This window comes from Protopterus annectens, chromosome 2.part0, assembly GCF_019279795.1.
Source record: "Protopterus annectens isolate FY-2018-M chromosome 2.part0, PAN1.0, whole genome shotgun sequence".
NCBI classification, from domain to species: domain Eukaryota; kingdom Metazoa; phylum Chordata; order Ceratodontiformes; family Protopteridae; genus Protopterus; species Protopterus annectens.
Window position 1 is genome coordinate 1405845517 of NC_056728.1, and position 20308 is coordinate 1405865824.

At 40.8% G+C, this 20308-nt stretch overlaps 2 protein-coding genes across 2 annotated transcripts in view; both read left to right on the forward strand.

Annotated features, from left to right (window-relative positions):
* SETD7 (SET domain containing 7, histone lysine methyltransferase) overlaps window positions 1-20308 on the forward strand; it is a 1173783-nt gene that overhangs the window by 951855 nt on the left and 201620 nt on the right. The window lies entirely within an intron of this gene.
* Window positions 1-20308, forward strand: part of LOC122793510 — a 1396143-nt gene that overhangs the window by 859204 nt on the left and 516631 nt on the right. The window lies entirely within an intron of this gene.

A 20308-nucleotide genomic window follows, 5' to 3' on the forward strand; every position in this document is an offset into this window, starting at 1 on the left:
AATTTCCAGGTCAGTCAAACTGGTAATCTTTTGCTGGAAGTTCTAACGTTTCTGCTGTGTTATCCCTTTAGTGGAGAATGAATACTAAATTCAATACAGAAAGGGACTCCAACAGCTGTCAGGCCCAAGGGATGGAAATGAAAGATATTTGTTATTGTTAATTCTCTAACCACTCCTCCTGAAGTTTATTAAAAAGCAACATATTTAGGGATACCTGAAAAGTTTCTGAAAAAATGGATCATAAAATCGACATATTTGGAGAAATGTTTGCCCCCTCTTCCCAGAAAACCTTTATGCTGTTACTAACATCTCAGTATAGCAGAAAATGGTGCAGAAATTACCAGCAGACTGTTAATTTAGAGTCTGTCATGAACACTTTTTTCTTTTATTTAGTAGCTGAAAGAGCAATATTGATGCAAATAGAAATTGCTGAAATTAAAAAAAAAATAGTTTTCAAGATTTTTTTTTTTAATACAGGTTATTTATTTGTTTATTTACTTGACATATGTTAACCGGGTTAGTCCAGCTGAGCCATATGGCCCATTTTCAGTGGAGACCCAAGGAGAAAAGCTCCAGTTTACAGAATATTGAATTATTTACAAGAAAGTATATAAGCAAAGAATACAAATGTTGACATGCAGTGTTGAATTACAAAGTACATAGACTTGCTGTGGCGAACAACAAGAACTAACAGTTACAACCTTTTAAAAATAAATTGCATAACGTTAGAAAGCAGAGTCAGTATAAGATTGTATTTTACATGATAATGCATATGTGAGGAAGTCGAGTCAGTAAAAGCACATCTTTTACCTGGTAGCATAGTAACAATATATAATTTTCTACAGATTGAGAGAAATTTACTTTCTACAGAGGGTAGCATTTTGTATATTCTAGAATGCAGAGAATGTGAACAAAATATTCTGAAAAAGTAGAAGAGAAATGGAGTGGAAATGAAAATTAAGGGGGACTATGGCAAGGGCAAGATCTTGAGTTCAAGTAGTTTTTGACTTCAGTTTTGAAGAAACTAGTACAATTAATAATACAGATGTCAGGAGGAGCCTAGATTACCGTAGATTTGTTATATTTCAATGCACTTTATGTGAAACCATAGCTGGCTCATCTAGCATCTAGTGTCAGTCCCTGAAATAGTGCTCACCCCCTCAAAAAAAAAAAAAAAAGGTGGTCTGCTTTTACTTTACAATTCGGCTTCCTACATATAACCCCAATTCCCCCAGCTCTCAGATTGTTGAAGTACCTTTTGTTCTGGCATTTCAGTACAGAAAAACAGAATACAGGAACTCTGTCATGCTCCCTAACACTTTGTGCCTGAGGTGGCTATTCCTTTCTCCCCACCCTGGTTATGCTACTGGCTTTTCCTCGTAGTGAGGTGTAGTCCCTTTTAATTTAAGATTCCAATGTTAAATGCTAGATTCTTGCAGAGAATTTACTGTAAACCTTAATTGTCAGGGTATGCATTTTCTCCGTTGCTGGCAGCAGAAAAAATTTGGAATATAAAAAGCCAGGTCTGCTAATTCTCAGGCAGAGCTGTTCATAAATACATTATGCAGTTATAAAAATGCATTCTGCACACTATTTAGAATATGGCATTCATTACTGTGATTCATAGACATGGCCATGAACTGTGGTAGTCAAGAGGGCATACAGAAGACTGTCGTCTTCTGTAAGTAGTGTATAAGTGTGCATAGTACAAAATAGTACTCTGAGCTGAGGGGGAAGGCAGGGAGAGCTTGGTGACATGACAGCACTTCACAGCACAGTAGTGAGCAGTTACTTTAAGATGTACATTCATATATATTCCAAGGTAACCAAGTCTCATGACCATTCTTACCAAGCCAGTACCCTGCCTCAGACCACACTTGAAATAACACCCCACCCCATAAGATCCTCTTGTGAAGAGAAGAAAAAAAAGGCTTCAGGTTTTGCTGTTGAAATCCAACTGGACTTTTTGTGCCATTTGGATTCCTACAGCAGCCAAATCCAAACGCTCAGCTGTTCAAGTGAAAACAAAAAAAAAAAAATGGACTTTGGCTTTTACTATAGAAAACCAATTTGGTGTTTTTCTATCAATCAGCTTCCTGCAGTAGCCAGTTCCATGCTCCACTTAGCTCTCCCCTTCACCATCCCCTTGCAATGCTACTGTCCAGGAGGGTCCTGGAGTGAATTTATGGATAGCCATACAGTCCTCTAGTTCAAGCAGTGCAACTTAGTTTTCCATTAAACATGAAGTTTATCTCAGCGGTGTGAGTTGGTGTGCTGTAAATCAGTCCTACTACTGTGTGTTATTTATCTTGGTGAAGATCTAAGTCCCTGGTTCTAGTATTGGTAGAGCAATTGGGGTTGCACAGAAACAAGAGGTCCAGGATAACTGGGTTTCAAATGGTGCAGGAAGAGAGAGATCCCCCTCAAAATTCTGTAAGACACCGAATAAAGGGATAGAGCTTCCAATCTCTCTTGGTAGCTCTTGGACTTTAAGGCTTGTGACCTTTTTGGTTAGGAACCTTTGAGGTCTTTCTGTTTAATATGTTTAATGAAGTACTTCCTGAAGGGGACATTGCACTCAGCCTGATAAATTCTGAATATAGGGGAGGTGATTACCTGTTTAGACCCTGAGGATATTCCTTTCTTAATTAGCAGGAGTAAATAAAAAGATTTCCTGACAACCGACAATCAGCCATAGAACCAAGATCCCTAACTTTATTTTCATTTTGTAGAAGTGTGTTGTCTAGACAGTATGATGAGGGTAGGGGGTTGTCTGCCATAAGTGATGGTACTGCACTTAGCATTTATTTTGAGCAATGTTTCATGTACCAAGTGTTTACTAGGCAGAGTTCATTCTGAAGGGTTTGTATTTCATAGTTTGACTTAACAACCCCAGTGTGCACTGTCTGCAAACATTGTTAGCCAGAGGTCTAGGCTGTCTGCCTGGAGATCTGAGAAATAAATACTAAAAAGGAGAGGTCACAGCACTGAGACTTGAGGAGCAGCACTGGTCAACTTTGTAGTTTCTGATGAGGCACCTGCAACTTGCACTATGTTTGTTCTGTCCTTTAGCCAGTTTCCTATCTGTGTTATTACATAGAAGTCTATTTTTAAAGCAGTTTGCTTTTGTATACTGGCAGCAAGGGAAATGGTGTTGGAGGCCTTGACCAGAACAGTATACTCCACATGCATAGCATGGCCAGCATCTATGGCCTCCACAACCCTTTTGAAGAAATTTATCAGATTAAAGACAGGATTTACCCTTCACAAAACCAAACTGTTGGGGGTCAAGTCTAACAAGATATTTGATAAACTCAGTTTGAGGTCAATTATAATACATTCCAATATTATTTTGGAATGGGAATGGCCTTGCAGGTATAGATAAAAAGGAAAGAATACTTAATTATATTAAGAAATGCAGAGTACAAAATAGCAGTGGTACAGGAGATACATTTGGAAAAATATCAGGAACAAAGGAAAAGAGAAGTACTTGTGTTAATTGATAGAGGAGCTCCAGAAGTGATAGAGGGAAAAAGGATAATAGTGGCAGATTTGTCGTAGTAAGGGACTACTGGCATGCATTTATATTCCACCTAAAGCTGCTAATTTTGATCTTAAAAAAAGTGTGGAGAAAATAGCTTTCAGCAGGGAATACTACTTGTAGGTGGGGACTGGACTTTGATTAGCAGCAATTAGGATGTATTTGGGGTACCTAGAAGGGAAAATATGACATGAGGGTATATTTCTAAAGAAATTTATGAAAATATTGGTATGAAAGACATTAATTCAGTAATTTACATATTCCCCAAGGTACAATAAATGGGCTAGACTAGACAGAAATTATATTTCACAAGAACATGTCCATTTAATTGAGAACTATGATCCATCCAATAACTGTTTCAGATTATGCGCACGTAATTACATAGATAAAATGCAGAATGGATGAGACACTGTTGCTTCTCCACCGTCTTGTTAAACATTGAGGAATGTAAGGAATGGGTAGAGAAAATTATCTGGGAGTTGTTAGGGAAAATAGAAGGTACTCCAGAAGTTATAGCTAGTGAGTGAGGTAAAATGAAAATAAAGTTTAAAAAGAGTAGAAGTAAAAGAGTTCTGGTTAAGAGGATCTATGTCAGATGATTGGGTTTTCAGAAACTCAAAATTCATATGGTCGAGACCATATGAAAGGGTTTCCAAAAAACTGAACATCAAAAAAACACAAAAAACACTCCCCTTTTTACATTTTTGCAGGGGGCAAGCCCCCCTGCACCCCCATGTGGGGGGTGTGCTCCCCCACCCCCTGCAAATTATATATACCAACTCAGAGATCATACTACAGTGAGGAAAAAGGTATATTTTCTGATCCGCAGTGTACCGTGATCTCTTCAAAAGCTTTGGGTTTTTAAAAACTCAATCGTATGGTCTCAATTATATGAATTTTGAGTTTCTGAAAGCTCTTATCAACTGATAGGTACCCAGTTAAGAAGTAATATGAATTATTTAGAGGGGGTGACAAAGGTTGAAGTAATACAAAATAAGGGTAATCTTGCAGAACAAGAGGAGGAGCAATTGCACGGTGCCAAAGAGAAAGTAAGGGAATATTGGATAATATGCAGGAATTTAAAAAGATTGTTAAACAACTGTTTTTGACTAACTCCAGAGCACAAAAACATTTGGCACAGCATCTTAGGCAACAGAAAATAGAACGATTTGCTGCCATACTTTTAGAGACTATAACAAGAAAAATAACAAAAGTTCCTGTAGAGATATTAGAGATATTTTGGAAATTTTATGAACATTTGTATAAAGCAGAGAAATGGGGAAATCATGAAAAACACAAATGGAAATCTTTAAAGAAGATTTAAATATGCCAAGGTCAGAGGTAGATAAGGCTCAACAACTAACCGTCAAGACAGGAGGAGATGAGATAAACATGGTGATGTATAACCAATCTACTGGAAAATGTCCAAGAATAGATGGTATTCAAGTGGAACTTTGGAAGCTAGTAGGGAAAAATGTGATAAAGATCTGGAAGTTTTTTTAACAGTATTTTAAAATGAGGGGAAGGACCATCATCCTGAGAAAATATGTTTCAGTTTCATATAGGCCCATTTCAGTTTTAAACCATGATTATTGTGTCTGTCTATAATGGCTTAAAGCATGGCAAAAATGCTACCAAAATTGATAGATATGGACCAGTGTGGTTTTGTAGAGGGGAGGCAAATATTTGACAACATTAATAGAACAATAATCCAGAGGGAAGCACAATGTAAGAAAATACCACTTTTATTGGTGAATCTTGATGCAGAGAAAAGCATTCAATAGATTAAGCTGGGTTTTTATGAGTAGGACAATGGAAGCATTTGCATTTCCTGACACAACAATAAGGTTAATTAGAAGGATACAAGAGGGATCAGAAGCAAAAATCAAACTGGAAGGGCTCCTCTCTGACAAGTTTTGTCTGAACAGAGGAACCAGGTAGGGGTGTCCTCTTTCCATTTGTTATTTGTGGAAACATTGACAAAGAAAATAAGGGACTCAGAAATGTAAGGATATAATTGATATGGTGTTCAAGAACAGTTGGCTTTATTTGCAAATGGTATTGTAGATGATGGAACCAGCAAAGGACATCTCAGTGTTGTGTATTACTCTGAGACAGATCTTTTTTTTTTTCAGAATATAAAATTAATAAAGATAAAAGGCTATAGCTATGAACTATGTACCCACAAGTGATTTGGTCCAACAATACCCATACTTATGGGGAGGTGATAAAATGAAGTATTTGGGAATATGGACTGAAAAAGATTGTTATGGCAGCTAAGGATGTGTGAGAAGAGACCAAGCAAAACATAATACAAAAACTGAGAAATGAAAAGCTCTTGCCTATGGATATGAATAGCAAGATACAAGAAATAAAAATGTTTCCAGTCCCTTTAGCTTTACACACAGGTGAGGCATATTTTTTATCAATTAGAGTAGTTGTGAATCGTAAATAATACTGTTTAGGGATTTTATCTGGGAGGGGAAGAGGGCAAGAGTCTAGTGGGATAAGTTGATCCTCCCAACAAAGTAAAGAGGTTTAGAATTACCTAATTTGAAGAGATTTTACAGCTACTCATTAAGGCTCTTTTATATAACACAAGCAGAAAGCTGCAGTTCAAAGTGAAGAGGAATGCTGATGAAGCAAGGGGTATTTCAAGAAATAAGGAATGAGTGGGATTTTTGACACAGATCCTTACCTCACTCGAGCATAAATCTTCTTTTTGTAATCTCCCGGTTCACACCAATACAGCCTTAAGGCATCCAGAACATGTTTTGGGTGTGGCTTCTTTAAGTGACTTACCATCTAATAATAGGAAGTATTAGAAAGGACAAGGAGTTATTAACAAAATGGCACTGATATTCTTAGTGTATGATGTCCTGCTGTGGAGAAATAAATCTTGGTTTGCTACTTATTCATATTTTCAAATGTATTTATTTATTTGCTTGCAGTTAGTTTAACAGGATAGTCAACTGGGCCACAAGGAACCCATTTTCAATGGAGTCCTGGGGAGAAAAGCTCCATTACATTACAAGTATAAAAAGTTACAGAATTAGAAGATTACAGGATAAAAATTTTACAAAACAGTTATCAGACATTAGAAGGAGAATATATGGTAATAAGTTACAATAAATTAGTCTGTGACTTATATATCTTTATATTTTCATAGCTGAGAAACCTAAATGTAATTGAGGTGCATACTATGAAACATCAGTGTGACAGAAAGGACAATTCACTGTTAAAACTGGTTTATATCTTGGTATACTCAAAAACATTGCTAGTTATTTGCTAGTATTATAAAAATAAGCAATATTTCCATATGTACTTAATATTTCAGAAAATGAGTGACTTACAAACTGTTGCATAACATTTAAGTTAAACCTTAGATGCTGTTGAACACTGGCTTTTATATTTGCTCTGTAAGCTGCATATCTTGAGAGATTTCCACTGTTATTTGTTCTGCTAATTATACAATTAAGCATATGTTTTCATATTTCTGTAAATATCTCGATAAGCATACCCTTACAGAGGAATTTCTTGTCGTGTGAAAGCTTATGCCTGGTTAAAAATGTTGGAACGCTACATGTCTAGGTTGAACAGTTTTCAAGATATGAAAATTTGTGAAAGTTTACAAAAGTATAATTTGGAGCTTGTATGAATTATATATTACAGTATATATGGAAAAGACTATGAATGAACAGAATATTATCAATGTAAAGCAGCATTCGTACTGATAGCATTGCTATTTGTATAGTTTTAATAGCTTGTATTCTTCACAGAATATTTATATTTGTTTATCTTATGCTTTTTAAAGTGATTTTTCAGAAAATGCTCAGGAATGCAAAACGTGTAAGCTGCTAGAGATGTAACATTCTACACCACATAGGTGTTGATAAGTCTAGTAGAATAACAGTCATACAGAATATTATATTCGTAAGGTAGAAAAAAAATGTATTTAAGAACTAAGCCAACATGGGAATGGAGAAATGAGATTCTGCTGATAAGGATGACTGCATTTAGGGGTACAGAGACTAGGCAAGAGGGGGCTAGAATTTACTGGAGGAAGCTGGCAAAAGAACCAAACTACTGGGAACAAATAATTAGAGAGGGAACGGTACTAGAATGGGAAGAGGCCAAGAAGACATTTGGATTGCAGGGTAGTGATTGCCTTCCCTGTCAGGGACTGATATCAGAGTATAGACAAAAAGAAAGGGATAGTGGAATCCTAAATGAAAGACCTGCATTGGTTGAGTTTTAATTGAGTCTAGTAGAATTAGGGCATATAAAATATTGCACAATAACTGTAGGAATCAATAAGAGGAGCTCAGAAAAAAATGGAGGAGGATTAGATAAGCAGTTCACAACAAAACAACAGGAGGACATATATATGGCTCCCAAATATGCAGCAAAAATTAGAAGATTTCCGATTTTTGCCTGGTCACGTTTGCATAGATTCTTTTATACCCTAAGCAGACCCCAAAGAGTTTTCCTCCGGTAGATGGCAAATGTTGGAGGTCTAATGGGGAAGAAAGAGGTACCTTGGGAACACATGATCTGATGTTGTCAATCTTCACTCAGTCCCTGACTGTGGGCACAGTTTCGAGCCATGGAACCGTCATTGTTCCAGCTCGCGCCTCCCAAAAACTCTCGAGCTAGGCTCTACCCATATTGCTCCTCACCAAATTACCTCAGATCTCATTTGCCGCTTCGTGGTGCCAGACCCATTCAACCAATCTCTCCAGCCTTGGCTATTATTTAATTGTAAGTTCTTTATATATACATATTTCTCTCTCCTTTATTTTCCTGTATCCATCCGCTCCTCTATTCCTTCAGTGTGAGTGATATTTTTCTTACCGCCTACCATTATAGGTTCATAGGTAGGTACTAGGCTGGCTCTAGGGCCTATATAAGCCTAGCCAAATGGTACCCTGGCTTTTGTCACCCAAGGAAATTATTTTCCTGTGCCCCTGTCAAGCAGAGCCACAGAAGTGATCCCCGGGGTGAATTTCCTATCTCCCATCCAATCATCAAGATTTTTCTTGAAGAGTGCTAATGAGGAGGTTTGTTTGATATAAATAGGTAGTTTGTTCCAGAGTATGGGAAGTCTCTGAGACAGGAATCTATCCCTCCAGCATGTTCTGTTTGTGGTGACAAGATTTAGGTCCCTAGAGCGTGTAGCTCAGAGGGATTGGCATTTCTTTACGTGGAGCATGTCCAACAGCTCTGGGTTTGACATAGCTTTGTATGTTAGGCAGAGATCACCTCTGAGTAGGCGATATGTGACAGAGTAAAGCTGGAGTTTTTTGAGACTTTCTGCATAGGGCATCTTTTTGAGGCCGGTAATCCTCTTTGTGAGGTATTTCTGTGGCCTTTCCAGTTGTAAATGTCTTGTGAGGTACATACCAAAAGGGGCGTTGTACTTTATAATGGGTCTAATGAGTGATGAATAGAGGGGAACAATGACCTCTTTATTCCTGGATGAGAAACCTTGTGTGATGGTGTGCCACGTAGAAGGATTTCCTGACTACTGTGGCGACATGATTATCAAAGGAGAGACTACTGTCCCCCTGTGTCCCAAGGTCTCATCACACATTCGGTGTTAAGTAGACTTCCGCCTATGAGAGTTTTTACCAAAAGGGATGACAATGCACTTTTTGGCATTGAGCTTGAGGCCATGGCTTTGACACCAGGCATCTGTCTCAGTGTGGCCCTTTTGTAGGATATCCACATCGTTAGGAGATTTGATTATGGCTCCTAGTTTGCAGTCATTTGCGAACTTTGTAGCCAAAGACCTTCTGTGTTAGCCTGTAGTTTAGAGAAGTAGATACCAAACAGGAGAGGACCTAGGACTGAGCCCTGTGGTACTCCACTTGTCACTGGTCTGAAGTTGGATTTAGAGTCTGCTACTTTCACAGTGTGGGTTCTGTCAGTGAGCCAGTTGGCAACCCATCTTGTGACATAGGGATTTATACCTAGTTTAGTGAGTTTGTCTATAACTCCAGAGTGGGGGATGGTGTTGAAAGCCTTGGTGAGATCTAGATAGGCTGTGTGTACCACCTTACCCTCATCTACAGCTTTTATCAAGAAGTCTATCAGGTTTAGGAGACATGATCTGCCTTTTACAAACCTGAACTGGGTAGAGTCCAGAGTTCGGCGATTACCAATGTCATTGTTTATAAGCTCCATGATGATACGCTCCATAGCCTTGCAGACCAGGCTTGTCAGGCTAATGGGGTGGTAGTTCCCGGGGTCCATGGTGGCTCCCCCTTTGTGGAGTGGGATAACCGTTGCTGTGTGCCATTCAGTACTCTAAAGTACTGTTGTTGGTACTTCTCCCCTCTTACCCTTGCATAGTCTATATTACCATTGTTGATCATTTTCTCTTCCTTTCTTTTCTTTCTTTATTTTCTTCCTTTCAAAAAAAAAAAAAAAAAAAAACCCTCTGTGTCTGTATGTGCGTGTGTGTGTGTGTTAGGCCTTATTTTTTACTATGGCCAAAAAATCCTCTAAGGGCAGCTCTGGGTTTAAAAAGTGCCAAAAATGTTAAAGAAAATTGCCTAATTCGGATGGACACACTTTTTTGTGTATTGCCTGGGTGCTGTCCATCTTCACAAAGATTACATTATCTGTCTCCAGTTTCTCTGCCAGAATCCTGACAGAGCATAAAAATAAGTTAATCTTAAAGGGACTTCTTAAAGCTGAATTTGAAGAGGCTATCTCTGGTTCCAAGACTGAAGCCAGCTCTTTCTGTTCTTCATCCTCATCTAAACCGATAAAGCAACCTCATTCGGTTCTGACAGTTTCCTCGGAACCACCTGCTAAACTGACCAAATTTCCTGTGGTGCCAACTGTATGTTTGGCACTGGTAAGTAAGAATATTCTTGCTTTGACACAGACTTCCGTGCAGACACCTGGAGCTTCAGTTTCAGCCAAACCCTCAGTACTGAAGCAGCTGCGACTTATTACTTGACCAAGAACATCATATTCTCCCTCAGTGGACCCATTTCCTGACCGTCCACCAAGTCCTTTTTTGGAACCATGACCGCCAAGATCTCCTTCAGCCTCCTCTATTCAGTCCACTAAGAGCTTGTCTGAGTCAGACATTGAGACTGGTTGACTAGCTCCTAACAGCGAGGAGATTGCCTGCATCTTCAATTCCTAGCCACGTTGGCTCTGGAACCATGCCCCCTTTGACACCCACTCAGGTTCCTCATCTGACTCAAGCCAAGTTTTCAGAGCCCTTGGTACTGACCATCCCAACTTCGATTGTTTTGGTGCCAGTTAGAGCTCCCTGTCCAGCACTAATAATTGTCTTGAGCTCTTCTGGGTTGTCGGAACTAGAGACTACCTGAAGTCAGAGCTTCGTTGCCTATTCTGTGGGGCAGAGTTCGGCTTCGATTCTTTCCGAGCCCTCCATGCCCCTTGGGGCCTTGGCATATGTGAGCTCAACCTTGGCTTCTGGTTGGAAGCAACTTCCTCTGTGTGAGGTGGGACTACAGTCCCGAAGGAGTCTTTTTCGGTTCTGGGCTCCCATCCCACTATGGGGGGGGGGGGACCTGATTTTCGAGCTGTGAAGAATGCTTTGTCCATTGTGGATTCGCATTCTATGCCATCCCTGTCAGGCCAAGTAGCATGCCCATCTCCTCAATTGGAGCTTTCACTAGGCTTTTCCATGGAACAGAGGACACAAAAGCCTCAGGAAAAATCCACCCTGGTGATATCTTCTTCAGATACTTCTCTGGACCACCTCTCCAAAGAGGTACCTTCAAAGAAAAAGTGCAAGAGGAAGCACTTGGACTCCCCTGAAGAGTCTTTCACAGAGGATACCAATTTCGATGAAGAGGAAGGTTCCCCTAGGTCACCCCCTGATAATGTTTCCTTCAGGGACATCCTAGAAGTCCCGAAGCAGAAGGGTGGCTGGACTTCCCTCCAACCTTTCTCAGAGGGATCTGTATACCTAGAGGCTTTTTGTGCCCAGCCATCTACCTCTTGAATCTCTCTACACACTGACAATCTTATAAAACTGATCGCTCATCGGGCCTGGAAAATTCCTGACTCCATCAAGCCGATCCCCAAAAGACTTGACCAGATTCTGTCTGCCCCTAATGACGAGCCACATTGGGACAGGGGTATTTCTGTAGATGCCATGGTGTTAGACAGCCAACAAAAGGGAGCTTGTGGAAAAAAGTCCTACTATCCATCCTCCTAATAGAGAGTCTAGGACTATGGATAGGTTTGGGAAGCACTTATATGCTTCATTGACCTTCGGTCTCAGGTCCTTGAATTACATGGCACATTTTACCAGGTTGTAGAGATAGCTGATTAAAGAGCTTTCAGATACTGTGGAGCATTAACTGAAGGGGTCTGAGATGAGGTTACTTCTCAGCTCGTCACCCTTGAATCAATTTCCAATTTGTCCATGAAGCTAATTACACATGCAGCTGAAGGGACGACAAGAGCAGCAGGTTCAGGCATAGCCATCAGGTGACATGCCTGGATGCGTTTGTGAGTTTGTGAAGCCATTTAAGTCTTCTTTCATCAATGTTCCATTTGACAGATCATCCCTGTTTGGCCCCAAGGTTAAATACACACTAGCCAGATGTGAGAGAGATGGGAAGACCCTTTCTGCCATAGGTGTATGCTTCTCCACTCCTCAATGGCCCTACTCTAGGAACCAGTGAAGTGGGAGGCTATGGTTCAAAAAGACCCAAGGGCCTTTCCAAGACTCGCGTGGCAAGGACTTCCCCCAGGGCAGAGGGGGAAGTAATAATGGAAGACACCATCCAAGAGGCAGAAGTGGTCTGCAGAACGAGGGGTCCAGAGATTCCTTCTCTGGTAACTCCTACCAGTGCTCCTGAACGGAAGCCCGATTACCTTCCTCTAGAGGCAGTCAGGGGCCAGTTATCCTTATAACAATCTGCCTGGCTAGAAATGACAATGGGCAAATGAGTAGAAGGAATCCTTTCCAGAGGATACATCATCCCCCTTTCAACACCACCAAAAAGACAAAAAGAGTCCTAGACATTTCACCCCATCGCAGGGAAGCAGCAGTCTTAGCAATTCAAAAGATGCTTGACAAAAGAGTCATCCAAGCAGTTCCACCAGACCAGAGAGGATCCAGAATTTACTCAAGGTTCATTTTAGTCCCAACTAAACTGGAGACCCATTTTGGATCTCAGCCAATTGAATAATTCAGTCGAACAAACCTAATTCCGGATGGTATTGGTACAGTCAATACTTCCTTTCTTGGAAAAAGATGGCTGGATGTGCTGAATAGATCTTCAAGATGCATATTACCACATAAAAATGGCAAATGTTCCAGAAGATTCCTGCGCTTCCATCTGGGATGCAGTCATTATCAGTTCAGGACACTGCCCTTTGGTCTCACCACAGCCCCCCAGGGTGTTTACCAAATGCATGGCAATGGTAGCAGCACATCTCAGACTGCTAGGATTTTGAGTATTTCCATATCTCTGACTGGCTCCTTATCACTACCAACAGGTGTCAACTTATAGAGGCATGAGATTACACCCTTCATCTTTGTGCCACCTTAGGGATCATAATAAACTTTGAAAAATCCCATTTGGAACCATCACAACAGCTGGATTTCATTAGGGCAGTGCTAGACACAGTAGCTGGATTGGCATCACTTCCCTTAGAAAGATTCCGAAGAAACAGATCACAAGTAAACCAGATCATTCAGAGCAAAAAGTTCCAGCAAGGCTAATTCTACAGGCTCTGGGATCAATGACAGCATCTATTACTCTGGTTCCCTTGGCCAGATATCACATGTGGATTCTTCAATGACTTCTGGCATCCAAATGGTCATTATTAAACCAGCCTATGTGTCATCTGATTTTGCTCTCCAGTCGTTGCATAGAAGACATGAGTTTGTGGCTTCATCCCCACTAAATCTTGTCGGGCAGTCCACTTTGTCCCCCTGATCCCCAAGCCATAGTGACCAAAGACACATCCCGGGGGGAGGCATTATTTGGGAAAAACTGTCCAAGGCACTTGGTCCCAGATAGAGGCCAATTTGAATATCAACATTCTAGAAATGAGGGCGGTGCTCTTAGCATTGCAGGCATTTCAAGATATCCTCCCCTTTGGAACGATTGCACTTCAAACAGACATGTCAGTAGTCTGGTATATCAAAAAAACAAGGGGGAACCAGGTCATACTATTTGTCCAGAAGCTGTCAGAGTATGGCAATGGGTGATTTTTTTCAACCACTTTCTAACACAATGCACATTCCAGGGAGCTCCAACGTGATAGCAGACAAGCTGAGCAGAGCCATCTTAATGCCTCATGAGTGGTCTCTCATTCTAGTGGTGACAGAAAAATATTCTTCCATTGGGGCCAACCTTGCTGTGATCTGTTTGGGTCCCCTTTGAACAAGTGCAGCAGTTACTTTGCCCTAATCCCCCCCTCTGGGGGAGTCCCCCAGAGACGGTCTCCTTCACGATTGCCCCCCCCAGTCTTCTGAATGCCTTTTCCCCAACTCGTCTAATAGGTCAGTTTCTGAAGAAAGCCAAAAGGTCGAAGAATAGAATAATCCTCATTTCTCCATTCTGGCCTCGACAGGTCTGGTTCCCTTCCCTTGGTCTCACCTACTTCAGAAACCTTGGATACTGGACCCAGCTGCAGACCTGTTACCTCACCCAGAGGGAATGGTTCATTCGAATCTCCAGCATCACAAGCTAACTGCGTGGCTGCTCCAGTTCCCATGATTTCCAGGCATTCTCCTCTCACTTCCTCAGTCTGAGGCATCATTCTAGCCCATCATAAGCCTTCAACTAGAAGGTTGTATTATAATAAATGGATAAAATTTGTTAAAAGGTCACTTGACAGTAATACTGACCACCATACAGCTCCTGTTTTAGACTTTTTGGCCTTACTCTTTCAGTCTGGCTCATCAGCTTCTACCATTCGGGTGCATCTTGCTGCGATATCTAAATTCCATGTTGGTTTCAATATTTTTTCCATTATGTCTCATAAACTTTGTAAAGCATTTTGGAAAGGAACCATTAATGCTAAGAGCTCCATTTAAGGAACCCACTGCTCCATGGGATTTGCATTTGGTTGTGTAGTCTCTCACCTCTTCCCCCTTTGAACCTTCAGCATTTTGTGAATTAAAGTTCTTCTCCTGGAAAACTTTATTTTTGATAGCTATTACTTCAGCCAAGAGAATATCGGAAATTCAAGCCTTGTCCTGCAAACCCCCCTATTTAATACTTCATAAGGACAGGGTCTCCCTCAGGACGAATTCTTTTTTTTTTTGCCAAAGGTTGTTTCAGAGTCAAATATCAATCAAACCTGACATCACCCAGTCTTCTTTTCCTATTTTTTCCAATAAGAGAGAGTACTGTCTGCACTTAGTAGATGTACACAAGCAATTACGCTTTTACCTACAAAGGACATTAGAAAATCCAACCAACTGTTTGCACACTTTCCTTCGGAAGTCCAATATCTAAGGTTACCATAGCTAAATGGCTTAGACACTATCACCTTTATTTACCACTCAAAGGGACTTCACCCGCCACATCTTGTGAGAACTCATTCAACTAATGCTGTTGTAGCTTCTACAGTTTTTATGCTAGAGCTTCCTTAGATGACATTTGTTTAGTAGCTACATGGACATCTCCTAATACCTTTATTACTCATTACAAACTGGACCAGGTCTCTAGGGTACGTGCATTATTTGGGTCGATGGTGCTCAGGAATATTCTTTCGAGAGACCTCCCAAGATTCACGTAGCTAGGGACTCTGTCCCACAGTCAAGGATTGAGTGAAGATTGACAACATCAGATAAAGAAGTTGTCTTGCCATAACTTTACATCTGTGTTGTTGAGCTTCACTAATCCTTGACATTCCCAACCATAATGGCATAATGGTTAAGGTGTTTACCTTACAGACACAAGGTGTAGGGTTTGATTCTCACATGGGGTAATTGGCTAGGCTTGAAATGGCCCACAAGGGTAGTTAGCCTAGTACTAATCTATGAACCTATGAACCTAAGACTCTTAGTGGACAGAATATTCCCAAAGACTGGCTTTATAAATGGAACACAGATGTTGTCTCTTATTTATTACTTCTTGTCTGTCACTATTATAGGCAAACTCCATCTGAGGTAATTTAGTGAGGAGCATTATGGGTAGAGCCTAGCTTGAGAGTTTTTGAGAGGCGTGAGCTGGAATAATGGCTGAGTTGGTTGAGAGGCTCTGAACTGAGCCTACAGTCAAGATTTGTGAAAATCGACAACACAAATGAAACATTTTTTTTTTTTATTTTGGAGTATAATGAGTTTGCAGGCTTTAAAAAATCCATACAGAGTACTCTGTCAGGAATACTGGGTGAGCAAATGAGTGTAACTTAAGGAAATGATTTTTTGAGCTGGAATACAGAGTCTGAATTGTCTGTATACCATAAGGCTTTAAGTTTAATTCTGGTGGCTGCCAGAAAAGCAATTACTAGAAAATGGAAATCAAAGTCTAAACCAACTATAATTGAAGTAGTGAATATTATAACAGAGGTAAAAGAACAGGAAGTTGGATCTTTAGAAAAGGTTAGGAGTAAATTATATGGAAATTGTGGGAACAATATATGCAGAAAAAAAGTTTTGGAGAAAGAATGGGGTTTAAGAGAAGGCAGGAATTGAAAAAAGTATGTAATGTTGCTTTGATTATATGCCATAGAAGAAGCCATAGAAGAATATATTAGAATAGTAATTCCTTATACTATTCTGGCATGTCCAAAAGTCAGTTTCAGGTTTACTCTCCAGTCCATCTGGTGAATATGGGAATCTTGAGGCAATGTTACAACTGCCTTATGTACACAGACCACCCTTTCCTCTTCCCAACAAGCTCAAATATATGTGAGAGATGCAATTATATAACCAAACTGGAGGCTGAGCTCTCTCAACATAGTACTGGCATGGTCAGTCTGGAGGAGAAGGTAATCACACACACCACAAATCCAGTCTCACATAGACCTATCGCAACAGCAAACCAAGCACATAAACACACAAAAACATACTCGGAGGATCTAAATAAAAATCTGCCCAAGCAACAGAGACCTCCAAAGCAGACATCCAAGCAACTGCTACCCCAGAACAATACCCATGTTTCACATAGTTCGCAAAGTCAGTGTGCTACACAGTCACAGCCCTTAAGGCTAAACAACACACCTAATACACTTGTAATAGGTGACTCTATTGTCAGACACACTGACGTCCCTCTCACCAGGCTGAACAAGGAGGAGGTCACTGTAAGCTGCCTGTTGGGTGCCAGGATCCGCCACATAACACAAGCACTCAGGTCACTCCAAAGCAAGTACAAATATAACTCCGTCATTGTCCATGCTGGTGTGAATGACCTGAGACGTACCTCCCTGGATTACATGAAGAGAGACATACAGGAGCTCTCTGATCATGTGGCCCAGGCCAGTATGACCCTGACCTTGAGTAGCATCTTACCCTCACCAAGAATGATACCACAGTATAAAGACAAAATGATCAATTTCAACAATTGGCTAAAGTATTGGTGTCACTCAAAGGGGATCCAGTGTCTGTCAGCCTGGGATGACATGCTTGACAAGCCACGTTGCTTCGCTAGGGACGGCTTGCACCTGTCACCCCTGGGTTTTCAAATACTTGCCAAGGCTCTTGCCACCCCCATAGTGTCTTTTTTAGGCAAGGCTCAAAAGACAAACCCACCTCCTTAGACAACACAAGGAAAAAGAAACTAAGGGTAATGCTGCTCAACGCCAGAAGTCTAAACCTCAAGATGCACGCACTCGAGGCTCTCCTCAGTATGGAGAATATCGATATCTGTGCAGTAACAGAAACATGGTTCAAGGCTCCCGAGAGCACCCTAGTACTACCAGGCTATACCTCATACCATGCTTTTCGTCTCCAAAACTCGGACCGAACCACAAGAGGAGGGAGAGTATCCATATTCATCAAAGATACCCATACCTCCAGGCTAGTGGCACTGCACAAAGCATTTGAGACCATCCATGTGCAACTAACAGTGGGCAAAACTGCCTTCCAGTTTGTAGCCTGCTACAGACCACCCTCTCAAACTTAGGAACCCCACTCGGCTTTCCTGAAGACATTGGAGAATATGAAGGTCTCTCCAAACACCATTATATTGGCTGACTTTAACTACCCAAACATAGACTGGGAGCACTACTCAAGCCCCAACACCCTAGCCCAACGGTTCCTAGAATTTATAAACTCAAATGCTATGGAACAATTGGTCACCACTCCCACAAGAGGGGAAAACATATTGGACCTGATCATCACCAACATGGAGGACTCTGTTCCATACCAGAGGTATACCCCTCATTGGTAAGATCTGACCATAAATTAATCACTGTGGACATCCATATCCCGTCCCCACCCCCAGCAAAGGAAACCACTGTCAAAAACTTCTCAAAAGCAAACTTCCCACTTCTCAAAACCGAGGTGGAATCCTTCAAAGCCCCAGGGCCAGTGGAAAATACGGCCCAAACCGCAGAATCCTTTACAAACACATTCTATGGATACCTACAGGAATGCATGGATCATGCTATCCCAAATAAAACCAAGGCACATTCCTCCAAAGGCAGGAGACCTGTCTGGTGGACCCCAGCCATAAATAAGCTGTACAACAGAAGGAGGAAGCTACTACATGATGGAGCAAAATCCCTGAAAGGTAAGACAACTCTGATCGGTACTAGCAAGAAACTATGCTCCCTCATAAAATCATCTAAGGCTAGCTTCGAAAGAAAAATTGCACAAGACGCTAAAGATAATCACAAGGCCTTCTTTAGTTATGTCAGAAACCTGGGTGGAAACTCCCAGATATGCTCTGAGTTAGTGCAAAATGACAAAAAATACACTGAAACCACAGACATTGCCACCATCCTGGCAGACAGGTTCAGTGCAAAACCCCCCCCCCCAAATGAGCAAATGACTGTCCCAACAGAGTGTAGCCTCCCTGACATCACAGATGCACAGGTGAGACCTGCCCTCTCCAAAGCAAAAAACACAGCATCAATGGGACCAGACGGTGGCCCGGGCTGCGTTTTACATGAGCTCCAAGAAGAACTGAACCTTCACTAAAATCACTGTTCAGTCTCAGCCTTACAACAGGATATGTACCCAAAGAATGGCATACAGCAACAGTGGTCCCACTCCATAAAGGTGGTGCCACAACAGACCCTGGAAACTATCGCCCTATAAGCCTAACTAGCCTGGTCTGCAAAGCTATGGAGCGTATCATCATGGAACTCATAAACTAAGACATTGGGAACCTCCAAACACTGGATCCTACCCAATTCGGCTTTAAGGGCAGGTCTTGCCTCTTGAACCTGGTCAATTTCTTTGAAACCGTCACCAAGGCCATAGATGAAAGGAAGGTAGTCCACACAGCCTACCTTGACCTTGCAAAAGCCTTCGACACAATACCCCACTCGGGCATCATAAATAAGCTCACCAGCTTAAATATCAACCCCTATGTCACAAGATGGGTTGCAAACTGGCTTAGGGATAGAACCCACATGGTCAGAATTGCAGGTGCCATGTCAGACTCTAAACCAGTTACAAGTGGCGTCCCACAAGGCTCAGTCCTGGGACCTCTCTTGTTTGGTATATATTTCTCTGAGGTACAGGCTAACACAGGAGGACTATGACTGAGACCTACATGTTATTGAGGAGTATGGTGTGAAATGTCTTGGTGGGAGAAAGAAAAGTACATTATCAGTGTGTGATTACAGTACACTTTACTGAAGTTACTGGTGGTTATTTGCTAGTAGATATGAAAATATGAAATACTTCATATATACTAAATATTTCTAAAGCTGGGTAACTTACAAAATATTGAATGAAATCAAATGAAACCTTGGATGATTTTGAAGAAAACTGTTATTGATATTTGCACTGTACTCTGTGCATCTTGAGATATATTTAGGGTTATTTATATTATTAATTATACAAATAAACATACAGAAATATGAAGAACATAAAGGAACTTTTTTGCTGTCATGTGAAAACTTATGTCTGGCCAACAAAAGTGAGTTGACAAGATACATCTAGATTGTACAGTTTGCAAGATATGTTAATTAGTAAAACATAAGATAAAAATATATTTCTGGGCTTGTAAATATAATATACTACAGCACTGATGTAAAGACTGTACTGTAATGACTATTATCAATGCAAAGCGACACTTTACTGGTAATATTACGGTTTCATTTTTATAGCGTTTATTACTCACAAAATATTTACATTTCTTTGAGCTATGTTTCTTAAGTTGATTTCTCAGAAAATGCTTTGGAATGTAATGATGTGTGCAGGCTGCTAAAGGTGCGACATTCCACAGCACAGGTGCTAATGAGTTAAGGTTTTGTATGTCTGCATCACATTATCAGTTCTATGCCTTGCCCTTTTGACAGTTCACTGCACCATGATTGTTCTCAAAATGTCTAGCTCCAGCTATAGCTCATTACAGGCTACAGAGTGTCCATTTTTTTTCTATATTTAGATGATATCTTTACAGAATTTTTTTTTTTAACTATCAGAAATGTCTTTGTTGGGTAAGAGATCTCGAACACAAGCTGGGATTCCAAGGGGACATCTAAAATTATTTCTTGGCTCCCCCACACTGGATTGTGTCCTGGGATGTCAACTAGACACCTCAGTAGAAAGAGCTTTTCTTCCGCAGGAAAAAATAGATCTTTATTTACATCTGTTTCTAAGGTTTGCCACTCAGACTTCAGTCACTG